We start from the raw sequence: 13,095 nt of genomic DNA on the forward strand, positions 1-13,095 counted from the left end.
TCATTTATTATACATAACCGCTGGAAGTGACATTTTATTCAAAATATAAATAAGGAGATGTTGTATGATGCCAATAAGACGAATTTCAATCAGAGTTTCAATGACAAATATATCAGCAATTATATGCCTTCAACCAATACAGACATGTACAGACCGAATAATCTGTCTCTTGTGTGTTTATACTTGTCATTTCATATTTTAATTTGTCCACCGACCAGAGGAGGGACGACATTCTGCATACGGGTGATCATTTTTATTTCAATTATCTTGAATATCTAAAAGACACAATACATGGTATTTGTTGCTAAGGTTTACGTATTTACGTATTTACTCACGGATTTGACAACTATTTTTTGACATTTTATTTGAAAATCGTCGTTTTTTAGCGACTCATTATGCAGCAACGAATGGAGACTTAAGGAGCCTTTTATGTTTTATGCTGTATAAAACAATATTCTTTAACTGATATAAATTTCGATTTTTTTTACTTGCTAACTAACGAAGTATTAATAAAAGCTTGTGTCTAGTATTTTTACATATCTCGAATAAAAATTCCTGTCATTACGGAACATAATCTTTATAAATACAATTTACTAAAAAGAAGTAAAAAATACATTACAGTTTTTATGTAAAAGTTATTTTCGATCATCAATATTTCTTTCCATTTGAAAACTTGCTATATTTTTATGATTGCGATAGAGTATATTTGATATTAAAACATGAACAAATATACATTGCAAATTGAATAATATCCAATGAATTTTAAACTCATAAAACTACATGTCATAGTTACAGTTAAAATTGATTTTTACAATAACAAAGTCTAATTGTCAAGTCCGATTTAATCAATTGAGTATACATTTGTTAAAGGTTAAAAGTTGTAGAATTTTACCGAAAGCCGTAAATTTGTACGCAATTCCGAAAACATATTTCATTTTAGTTGTAATTTATCCTCATTTAACACTCACATATATTTTATTTTTGACAATTGAACAAAGCAAACAAATTTTCACGGAAGGACAAGAATATAATTGAGAAATCAGGTATTACAAACAAGCTCGAATAAAGGGAGACAAACTTTATGAATCTGCACAAACAATTTTATGTCAAAATTGATAGATTTACCTGGTACTGGATGCTACTGAAAATTCCCAATCATCTATTTTATCGATGAACTGACGTGTACTAGAATGTACTTAACAGTACTGGATTTAACGCTACGCGTTTTTTCTTAATTACCTAAACCAGTACTGACTGGTACTTAATCGATCGCGATAGTTAGTGTACTAAACATGTACTGAACAACTGAAAAAGATCTTGACATTTTTCTTTGCGGTAAATTCAGGCATTCAAGAGTTGTTCAGTTTAAAATGACTGTTTCAGTAGTAAAACCCGTTACTAGTGGACCCAAATAATGCCAATACTAAATATAAGGTAAGAGTCAGCCTTTTCCCGCCATTTTTTAAAGATTAGATACATGTATCTCGAAAAGGAGCTCGATCTATAACCTATCAATATGTTTAGCTTATTTTGTTACTTAACTAATGCCCTTCTGACTTATAGTATCAACTTTTTAAACTCTAGATTTTTTTCAATTTCGCCTAAGTACATCCTTTATCTGTAATATTGTTTTAAAAACCAATAGAAATATTCGTGCTGTTCAAATTAACATGTAGTTTACATAAAAGCTTTTGCGAAGAGACATTTCAAACAGGTGTCAATATTTACACACCAAACGATAAGCTGTACAAATAACGCATGTTGAAGCTGCCATCGGCGGATCCCCCCCCTCCCTTTAGAAAAAGTTATGGATCCGCCACTGGAACCTGGCTTTGATTAACGACCAGTTTTTAAGTCAAATCAAGCTGTAAATAATATCTTAGATGTGGATAAGTAGATTCAATAGCAATACAAAGTTTGCTGGTGACCTTTACCTTGCGATGGGGAGGGACACGTGGCCCCCTGTGACTCCAAGTAAATCCGCCACTGCAGTGATCAGTACGTAAACAAGAATATTTCACCCCCTTCCTTGGAGAAAATATGCATTAAAATTGATTCTTACTGAATGGCTGATTTCGCTGTCACTTCTTTTGTCGTAGATGGCATCAACATTCATTAAAATACACAACAACATATGGCAGCATTATAAATGTGAAATTTTACGCGTACATTTAGTTAGATGTGCAGACGAGATGATGACGACTGTTTCCAAGATCTGTAATAAAATCATGCTGTGATTGACAAGCATTTAGTGTTGTGGGGAATTATCAAAATTATACAGGCACACAGTAAACCGTAATGTTGTTCGTTATGAATGATTTAGACACTTATTTTTACATTTGTGAACGATAATCATAAATTGTGTTTGGATATTATGTGTAGTAAACTCAAGTAGTGAGAAAAGTAAAGACAACAAACCTACCAGGAACATAAGGAGTGATACGTTCAGGTACTGTTACTTAAGATTTAAAATATTTCTTTAACTTAAACTTTGTAATATACAGTGGAGATAACTTCTAACCTCTCATCAAATCTGCCAGAATTTGTCAGGAGAACTGTTCTAGGACAGTATGTAGAACTGTCATCCTGACACCTTTTAGACAGTTCTAGCTAGAACAGCTCTAACATAGAACTGATTTGGTCAGTTCTACCTAGAACTGATTTAGACAGTTCTACCTAGAACTGATCCTGACAGTTCTACACTAGAATAGTTTTAGACAGTTCTACCTAGAACTGACCAAATCTTTAGTCAGTTCTACGACTAGAACAGTTCTACGACTAGAACAGTTCTACGACTAGAACAGTTCTACGATTAGACGTCATTTAGAACTGTTCTACGGTTAGAACTGATTTATTCAGTTCTGCTGACAGTTCTACGACTAGAACTGATTTGGACAGTTCTACCTAGAACAGTTTTAGACAGTTCTACCTAGAACAGTTTTAGACAGTTCTACCCTAGAACTGATCCTGACAGTTCTACCTAGAACTGATTTGGTCAGTTCTACCTAGAACAGTTTTATACAGAATGTACTTCGGTCAACGCTTTTACAACCCAATGAATTTACAAAAAGAAGCATTCATTCTTAAATAAACATTTAACTTAATAAAATATTTTAGCGGCGTGATGTCGATTCTGAAAGTATAATTAAATATTAGGACTTGATTTCTGAGATGACAGATAATAGAAAAGTTGATTATGCATAAATTATACAATAGCAGGAGTAAAATAGAACTACAGGTTCAGAGATAAAATAACGATGGTCTTTTATAGAGACTGAGTGATGATAGATACAGTCAGAGATAAGATAACGAATTTCTATTTAAATTAATTAAGGCTCTACATTTGTATCAAACTATAAATAAGAAAAAAAGCAATAATTAGAATAAAAGACGACTCATGATCTATGAAATCAGGCAGTAAGTTTTCTCGTATGAATTGTTAACACATTATATTTTTCAACTTGCATTATGCTTTCAACTTGCAGTGGCAGAATTAATTGTTGAAATAGCGTTTTGCAATGTAGATATGAATTTGCATTGTTTCTAGATTTCTAGCAGATACTTCCATAACGTTATGAGTTTGCATACACTTGCAAATCATGCAGACATGTATTCATATAACGTTATAAATTGACATACATTTGCAATTCAGACATATATTCATATAACGTTATGAATAGACATGTATTCATAGAACATTATAAGGAGACATATATTCATATAACTAAAATGAAAAATGACGAGTCCAGAACCAATCCTATATATACCAATACGTACTCTTTGTAATTTATTTTATTTTATTTTTTTTCTTATTCTATTTTGTTCAATTTGATGTTTTCTTCTATATAGATATCTTTTGGATTTGTTTGGGTGTTTCGGGTAAGGTTTAACTACCAAGGCTTTTCCTCATCAGGTATCCCGAGCCTCTTCAATATAAAAATATTTAGTCTAGAAGGAAAGTTCACAGCATCTATGCGCATAGAATTTAATTTCCTGGATATTGGGATACGACACCTGGTAAATTTGTATTGATGTATTGTATTTTAAAGTCAATTAATCAATGTTTTGATATAATAACTGTCTTTTAAGTTGTTACTTTTTCTATAATTTGGAGGACGTAAGTAGGTCCTTTAAGTTTTTGTGTCTTTTATATGCTATAATTGGAGGTTTTGGAAACATAGTTTTAGTTGTTTCGTTTTGTTCAATTAGGTGCCAATGTTTTTTATTGCTTTATTTAGTCCATTAAAAGAAGGATTAAATTTCGTGGCTAACACTAATGGAGGCATTGCTCTTTTGTTTTTAAGCTTGTATCTGAGACAATCTTTTCTTTCCTTATGCAATGCCTTTTTTATAATGGGGTTAATGTCCTTTTCTGAGTATCCCCTGAGGAGAAACATTGTTTTGAAAGTTTCAATTTCATTTAGTGTATCATTTTTGTTATTGGATGATCTCAAAAAACGCAATATTTCAGCAGTAATACATCCATTGAATACTGAAGATGGGTGAGCTGACGTTCGTTGAAGATACTGAAAGTTATCAGTAGGTTTACGGTATAGTTTTACGTCTAATATATTATGATTAAGGAATCTGATTCCTTTTAAAAATTGTGACGTCAAGAAATTGAATGCTAGTGTGTGATATTTCATGCGTGAATTTTATTAACGGGTGTATATTATTTGCAATGTTAAATAATTCAGTAAGATTGTCTTGACTAGAATTAAAGAGAATGAATCCATCATCTCTGTATACAGATAACAATGCTATGTTTTCCTTAAAATCGTTATGATTTCAAACATTCTTAAGTCAGCTAAGGATGGGCTCATTGGAGCTCCCATTGGGATTCCACATGTCTGTCTAAATACCAAGTTATTGAATTCAAATTCATTATTGCATAGAATGTATTGAAGTATTCTTAAGAAGTCCTTTTTTGGTGGTAGAGGTATTTCATGTGTAATTCGACATATTTTGCACCAGGCTCTGTCAACTGCTTGTAGTATTTCATCGTGTGCTAAGGAATTGTACATACTAGTTATATCAAAAGTGCACATAATTATGTCATCAGGTGCCCTTATTTGTTCTATTTTGTTTATAAATGAGGTTGTGTCCTGTGTATAAGTCCATAATTGGCTTACTACTGGTTTTAGGAAGTAGTTCATAAATTGACCAATTTTTTCTATTGGACTATTGCATAATGATACAATAGGTCTCCCAGGAATATCTATATGTCTTAGGAACTCTTTGTTTGTTTTGATTTTTTTCTCTATCATCATGAGTAATTTTGTGAATTTTTGGCAACATGTAGAGTCGTCCGACTCGTACATTGGTATTATTGGCTGGTATTTATGTGTTATATCGTCGATACACTCTTTCTTGTGTTGTTGTTTAATCATTTTTTGTCTAGTATCGGATATTTTGTTCGTATTAAATTCACGGATTTGTTCATAGCATATACTGTTGTTCAGGAAGTTCAGTGTTTGTTTGATATAAAGACTTTTATCAAGAACAACGGTAGATGAATTTTTGTCAGCTTTCTTAATAATTATATTATTATTAGAACGTAATGTTTTGAGTGCCGCTCTTTCATGTTTAGAAAGATTATATCTAACTTTGTTTATTTTAAGTCTGCATATTTCCATCTTTGTCGCAAAGAGATAATTCTCTATTGTGTTGTTTGCTAAAGCAGGATTGAATCCCGATTTAACTCTAAACGGATGATTGCTGTCCGCATTTGATTTATCATTAAAGTGATATTTGCATCGCATTTTTCTACCAAGTTCGTCAAAGTCTAGTAAGAGTTTATGTTTAATGTATTTTACATCAGGACTGGGAATAAATTTTAATCCCTTTGCAAGAACTAGTATTTCAAATTTAGTGAGATTTTCCTGTGAAAATACTTCAATGTAGTGTAAAGCTTTTTTTACATTTTCATGAAAGTTTTTTGTGCGTTTAAGATGGCCTTTGTTATTATTATGTATACGGAGTTTACTTTTGTATTTTATTAATCTTTTTTTCTTATCCCTTTCTCTGAGAGATCTTTTTAAATTACTCATAGTAATATATTTGTTTTAATTTTTTTTTGTAACAAAACTATTTTGATTGTTTGTATAATTATTTCAACTCTAATTGAGAGATGAAATGTCTATAGCTAAAATTTCACTTATTTTGAGAGATGAAATGTATTGTACTAATTCTACTCTATTTGAGAGATGAATTGATTTGAATTTAGTTTTATTTTATTTTAAACTTAAATTGTATATGTAAACTCTATTGAAGTGTTTATCCACTTCTCCCGCAATCAGTGTGTACTTCCAATATACACAAAGAAAAACCACGTGTATACCTCAATTTCAGACTTAGATTCTGATTGGATATGCCAATTCCACCACGTCACTCGCAACAAGTAACAAAGTTCGTCGCTTGTTTTCTTAATCTGATTGGATATTACGTAATTAGTGTAGATCAGTTACTACGTCACCGAACCATCTAACTCTTGTTATGTGTGTGTATTTTATTAGATAATGATTTAACGCTTAATTGTTGGTAAACTAGTGAGATAAATTCTAATGCTAATTAAGTACCTTTATATACATACGTAATGATTTAGACAATATTATTTAATTACGATAATAATATTATCGTTCTAAAAATAAATAGAGGTAATTGTGCGACGGATATAATATATTTATGCAAAGATAAGGGTTGTTGATGACATTGCACTGTTTGCCCTTGCGTAGTCATGTGTATAATCTATTGATAATAATCGTGCTACGTGTGTGTGATATTTGTAAAGTATTTGTACTTTCGTATTTGTATTGCGTGAATTTTTTTTAAAACCTGCTGTAGATAATCACTATACGGAAACGACCTATAATTCATAGAATATATGTACATAGATAGTACGATCATGATGCTCATTGTTAAAACCATACTACATTAATGGTTGCAATTCTAAGTATAATTTTTCAAGCGATCTTTAGCCTGATGTTTATTAATTGCTGTCAATTGTTGAGTAGCAATTAAAGCCAACTACTTAAACTAACATAGTTAAAAGTTTCTTTGATTTAATAACTAATGAATATATATGTAATAATTAATTCTAATCAATAAAATAAAACTACAATATATATACTATTCAAAGTAAATAGCCCTGTTTTAATAATCAAATAATAGACATACGTGTATAATTGAATAATCATTAATGTCCATCTTGAATAATAGCGACACTTGTTTTACTATTGAAAACATTGACCACAAAAATCCACTGATATTCGTAAGAAAATTAGAAACACTAAAGTAGTGTCGGGTCCTATCATGCTATATGGGATGCATGGTTGCATGGGTGTTTTATTATAACAAAATTTGTAATAAACATTTTATGACTGTAACAACCTTTAAAAAGTTGTAACAAACAGTTGACAACTGTCCCAACTCTAAAAACGTTGTCACAAACATTTTTGGACTGCATCAGCGTCTGAAAAGGTGACACAAACAAATTTCAACTGTCCCAACTATTAAAAGGTTGGGACAAACATTATACAACTGCCACAACTTTTGGAAATACTGTAATAAATAGTATTTGACTGTGACAACCCCGTAAACCACTGCAACAGTCCTTAAATGACTGTTGATAACATTTTTTGATTTTCACAACCCATGGTTACAGACATTAATCAACTGTATCAGTTTCTTTGACTGTCATCTTCAGTCTTCCACAGACAGACAGTCGTACAACGACTGTTACTGGTATGGACAGTTGTTTTTTCGTCCAGTAGTGGATTGTGGCCAAGTTTGGTTAAATTTAACCTAGAAGTTTCAGAGGAGAAACGTTTAAAAAAATTTAATGACGAAGACAAACGACTGATGCCAAGTGATGAGAAAAGCTCATTTGACCTTTTAGGTCAGATGAGCTACAAATGTTATCCAAGTGCTAATGTTGTAACGGTTATCCGTATGTCTGATTTGCTGTTCTTGTTTTGTCAAAGACAAAAAAAACTATTTGCATGCTTACTCCTAACTTTATACTACTCCCATCATAACTGAGATTTCTGGAGATATTTTCCAGTACAGCATTTATAATGAGATAACCACTTCCTATACCAAATGCCAGAAAGGCTCAACTGCAATTTCTACCAGTGTAACAAGGGTATTTCTTATACCTTTGTTATTTTCTAATGCTCTCTTTAAATATGCTGGATTTTCAATATTGTTTTCTTCATAAGCAAATTTCAGGACATGCATTCTACCAGTTCCTGTTCTAGAATCACACAAGCCTTTACCACTCTGTAATTTATCGAAGTTGTATTCTCCTACACGTAAATCAAAAAGAGATTTGTTCTTCCGTATAAATACCATCAGCTGCAATGAATGCTAACAACCTGCATTGTCTGATTTTAGAAACACCTCTTGTATATTTGATTGCGTGGTTTTAATTCTTAACAAAGTATCCTTCAACAACATGGCTACTGATAACCACCATTGGGTACCGCCCTGTAATATATGTAAAAATAGGATACCAGGCGAAACATTCTTTCTATACAGATTTCAGGATTGTCCTCTGGTTGCTTTGGAATCAATACAACGATCACGTGCTAACTGATGCCATGTTCGCCAAAGAAATAATGTTGTGATTCCCAAACAACCAGGGGGAAGAATATTTCATGGCCCAATCCATGATTATCAGGGCTTGATGGTTTTCCATGATCTTTATGTATCCAGGTTCACTTATTTCTTTGTTCGTTGTTCTTACAAAATGTGCTTTCCATTCTGATAACTTGTTACATGACAGATAAAAATCATGTTCCATTTCAGATTCTAGATCGACATCGATATTGTCTTCAGCATGTTCAGCAAGTGTATATGAAATATCAATTGTTACCTCTAAAACTTTGGTGCAATTAGAACAGGTCTGGTAGTGTTCATGACCACCAGATTCCTTGAAGTCCTTACTTTTATCATCTCTCAGAGCAAACGTTATGCAATGATTATAACAGTTTGACTTTTTTTTCATGTGAAGCTTCATGTCAAACTTTGAGTGTTGGTTAACCTTTGCAAGTTTGATGGGCAGTTTTTTAGACGCTCGTCAGAAAGGCCATGTTCTTCCAACCGGTGGACAACGTTTTCAAGTGTTCAATGGGAGTCATGTCATTTGCAGTATAACAACCCAATCCCTTTAAAGATGTTTTCTATGATGCAGCACTCACTTTGCTTATTTTGTATAATGTTGCTCTTGATGGTACAGTGATTTCTTGGTCTTCACATTAGTTTTCATAAGCACTGATAACTTTTTAGGCAATCATCATTTTAGGTATATTAATATTAAAAGTTTAGATTTAGGTTGAATTAATGGATTTCCAATCAAACTCAGATCGAAGTTATTCAATTCGTATGGTTAACCACAATCACATAACAAAAGTTTGTAACAAAATATTTCTTACGTCAAAATGTGCTTCATAGGTGGCTTTTGATTTAATTGATGTTTTTCAAATTTTTTTGTGATCCCATAAACTGCAAAATAAGATTATATTCAAAATATCAATTACATTTTTTTTTCAATATTTAACTTGCATTTCTTTTTGGGTAGTAAAATAAAATGTTTAAAACAGATGATTGCATATAACGAAAGAAGGGTGAATTGAAGATTCTGTCTGAAAATTATTTGAAGAAATTTCACACTTTACTGGTCAAGCTGGTTTTGCTCTGGTCAAAAGTAGACAAATGTGGGTTATGAATTTTTACTTACATCATCTTTCCATTAATTTTATTGGATACGTAAACAATACTGTTAAACATTTGGTAGATACCTCTAGACGATATGGCCTTTTTAACTTCTTAATCTAGATTATTATCATGTGAGTGACATGCTACGAAAGAAACATCTCTTTAATCTTTGCGATCTTAATTTTGATAAGGGTAAACAAGGAGCATATACTCAAGTCAGTTAAATGATCGTTTGGCAAATAATTAAGTTTTAATTTTAATAATCCCCAGAAAAGACGGCAAAAAAACATCAATGTAAAGCAATATAGTTATTAAATAATATTTGTGTAATATAATCTATGGAAGATGCATATTTATTCTTAAATGTCCTGTACCAAGTCGGTAACATGGCAGTTGTTATCAAATAGTTCTTTTATATGTATGTTGGCGTTTGTTTTTGTAGCACTTCAGTGTTTCTATTGTTCCGTTGTTTTCCTCTTACAGTTGATGTGTTCCCTCCGTTTTAGTTTGTAATCCGGATTGGTTTTCTCTCAATCGATTTATGACTTTTGAATAGCAGTATACTACTGTTGCCTTTATTTATCATTCAACATGTAATCAATGCTTAGAATTATGGTGAATATCTAGCATTTTCAAAATGAATTATCAAAATACAAAACAAAGGAAACATAGCTGCAATAGCAAAATAATCTGTTACGAGACGATAAAGTTCTTAATACGATAACTTATTTTTGACATCTAAAAGAACACGAAGATGTATATAATACTATTAATACCGTAATCATTCTTTTAAGTAGTAGAATAGTTTATGTATCATGGCTTCTACAGTTTATGATAAAGTTGAAAAATGTCAGAGAGCAAGTTTTCAAATGCGAAAAACATATTATTTTAAGATGTTAAACATGCAACTTTAACAAATAAGTACGTCATATGTATGTGAACATTTTAATTCTATGTGGTGGAAAAACGTAAACTAACAAAAATACCGAACTCCCAGGGAAATTCAAAACGGAAAGTTCTTGATAATGTGGCAAAATCAAAAGCTCAAACATATCAAACGAATGGAAAGAACTGCCATATTCCTGACTTGGTACAGGTCAGGTAATGGTGGATTAAGCCTTGTTTTGTAGCTAGCTTACATTATGGTCGTTACACTATGTATTGCAATATTGACACTTCATTAACAAAGTCAGCAAAGTGAGAACATGCAAGAGCGTTCCTTATTACCTTAGACATGGAAATACACCAGTGTGACGTATTATCTCAGACAAGGAAATGCCATACGACGGATGAGCGGGTATGTTTCTATTGAGAAATTGGAAGTTGACAATTACAAACCATTGTACTGAATTCAATTATATTGTTTGATTATATTTTGCTGTTATTAAATTTGGAAATTATTTTAAATTAAGGAAAATTCCCTCATGTGAAGGGCTGACTCATTGTCCGGTAATCCCCGTCACACTAGACCACGATCGCACCACGCTCATCACGATCTAAAATGAATTCAGATAGGGGTGTTGTCGAGGTATGAGCGGCATGAAAATGTAAATTTTCGTTGTTTTCACGATGCTACTACGTCCTCATTACGCTTCTACAACGATCCCGCTACGATTATACCACGTTCTCACCATGCTTATTCTGCGACCTAGCTACGATTATCACGATCTTACTACGCTCATCACGTTCTCACTACGACCATACCACGGTTTATCAGATTGCAACACGATTTTACCACGCTTCTACTGCGATTATAGCACGCTCTTACAACGATCATATTAAAATCATAACACGTTCATACCGCAATTTTACTACGCTCTCAGCAATAACGTCAACATCATGTTCAATATAAATACTGTTCCATTCCTTCTATTTCTCATTAATACGTAGATTTCTCGGAAACAACACAGTCATGCCACCAAAATCTACCAGAACTCGTGGGCGTGGTGGTATGGGTAGAGATAGAGGCAGAAGGGCCTCTGATACGAATCCTGATCCAGTAGAGATGTCGGACGGACCAATCCAACCTGAATCACAACCTATTGCTGGTCCATCAAGATCAAATGACGATATTTCAGTGAACGATAGTGGGGATGACACAGATGTGTTAAGCATGGTTGAGTCGTTGGAGAAAAGGGACAAGATGTCCAAATTACATACAGACCTAACCTTACAGGAAGAGCAAAACATGGTAGAATGGTTGGAATCGCATTCCATTTTCTACAATAAGAAGATGACTACGTACAAGGATACCGACAAGAAAGAAAGGATTTGGCTAGAAAAAGCAGAAGAACTCGGCAAATCCGTCTTGGTGCTGAAAACATGGTATTACAGCATGAGAACCAGATACGGACGCTTGAAAAAAACAAAAAATTCTGCGATGGTGATAGAGAATTACCATAGAGAGATGATTGGGTGATAATGAATGATTTCTTCCATCCTTATATTCATGAGGTACAAAAGAAGACATTAGTGAGTGTAAGTTTAACTCGAAGGAAAACAAATGAAATGAAAAACAAATAGAAAGAAGAATGCATTGAAGTGTTGTATAACTTATTCCTAATCCCATAGAATTATTTTTCAAATGTATTTATTTAAAATCAATTATCGAAAAAAAACACAAATCTTAGACGCTTTTTTTTCAAATATAAAAGTTGTTCAACACGATGCACAACCTACCGAGTATGCTGCCCAACATCTCAAAACCATCGACTTCGATCAGTAAAGCAGTAATGCATCAGCACAAATATTTAATTCATATTAAAGGCCCTGCAGCAATAAGATGATGGCCCTCCAGCAGCATATGCTAGATAGATTGCGACCAGTCAGCTCCGACAGGAAAGGAAACGCATTTGTTGACTTGATACGCACGTCGTATGACGGCGATGTCAGGAAGACATCAGTAACACTCTCTACAGGTACATCGCAGAGAATGACCAGATCAAGAGAGCACAAAGCGTCCCGACTTAAGTGATACAACCGCAACTAAGACAACAGATGCAACCTCTGCATGCACCAACTAGCAGCCACTCCGTATCATGGCAACCACCACCATCTCAATGGCATGCTCAGCCTTCGTCAAACGTTTCTGTGTGGCAGTTACAAGTTGTCAATTGGGTTTCACAACAAGTTTCTCAACAGTGACAAAACATGTCCCGACTTCAGCCTATTTGATTTTCTTCCGCCGGTCCAAGTGTGCCAGTATCGGGATAGGATGGTATCGCCAACAGATCTTTGACTGCATCACCTTCACCCACAAGCCAAGCAGATAATTCGCTCACCAGTCAGTCTTCTTTTCATCTGAGTGATTTGATAAAAATTTCAGACCCGGATCCAGACAATGCTTAGAAACAATACTATGTATTTGAATAAGTATCT

The sequence above is a fragment of the Mytilus californianus genome, unplaced genomic scaffold (assembly GCF_021869535.1).
Source record: "Mytilus californianus isolate M0D057914Y unplaced genomic scaffold, xbMytCali1.0.p SCAF_72, whole genome shotgun sequence".
Lineage (NCBI taxonomy): Eukaryota > Metazoa > Mollusca > Bivalvia > Mytilida > Mytilidae > Mytilus > Mytilus californianus.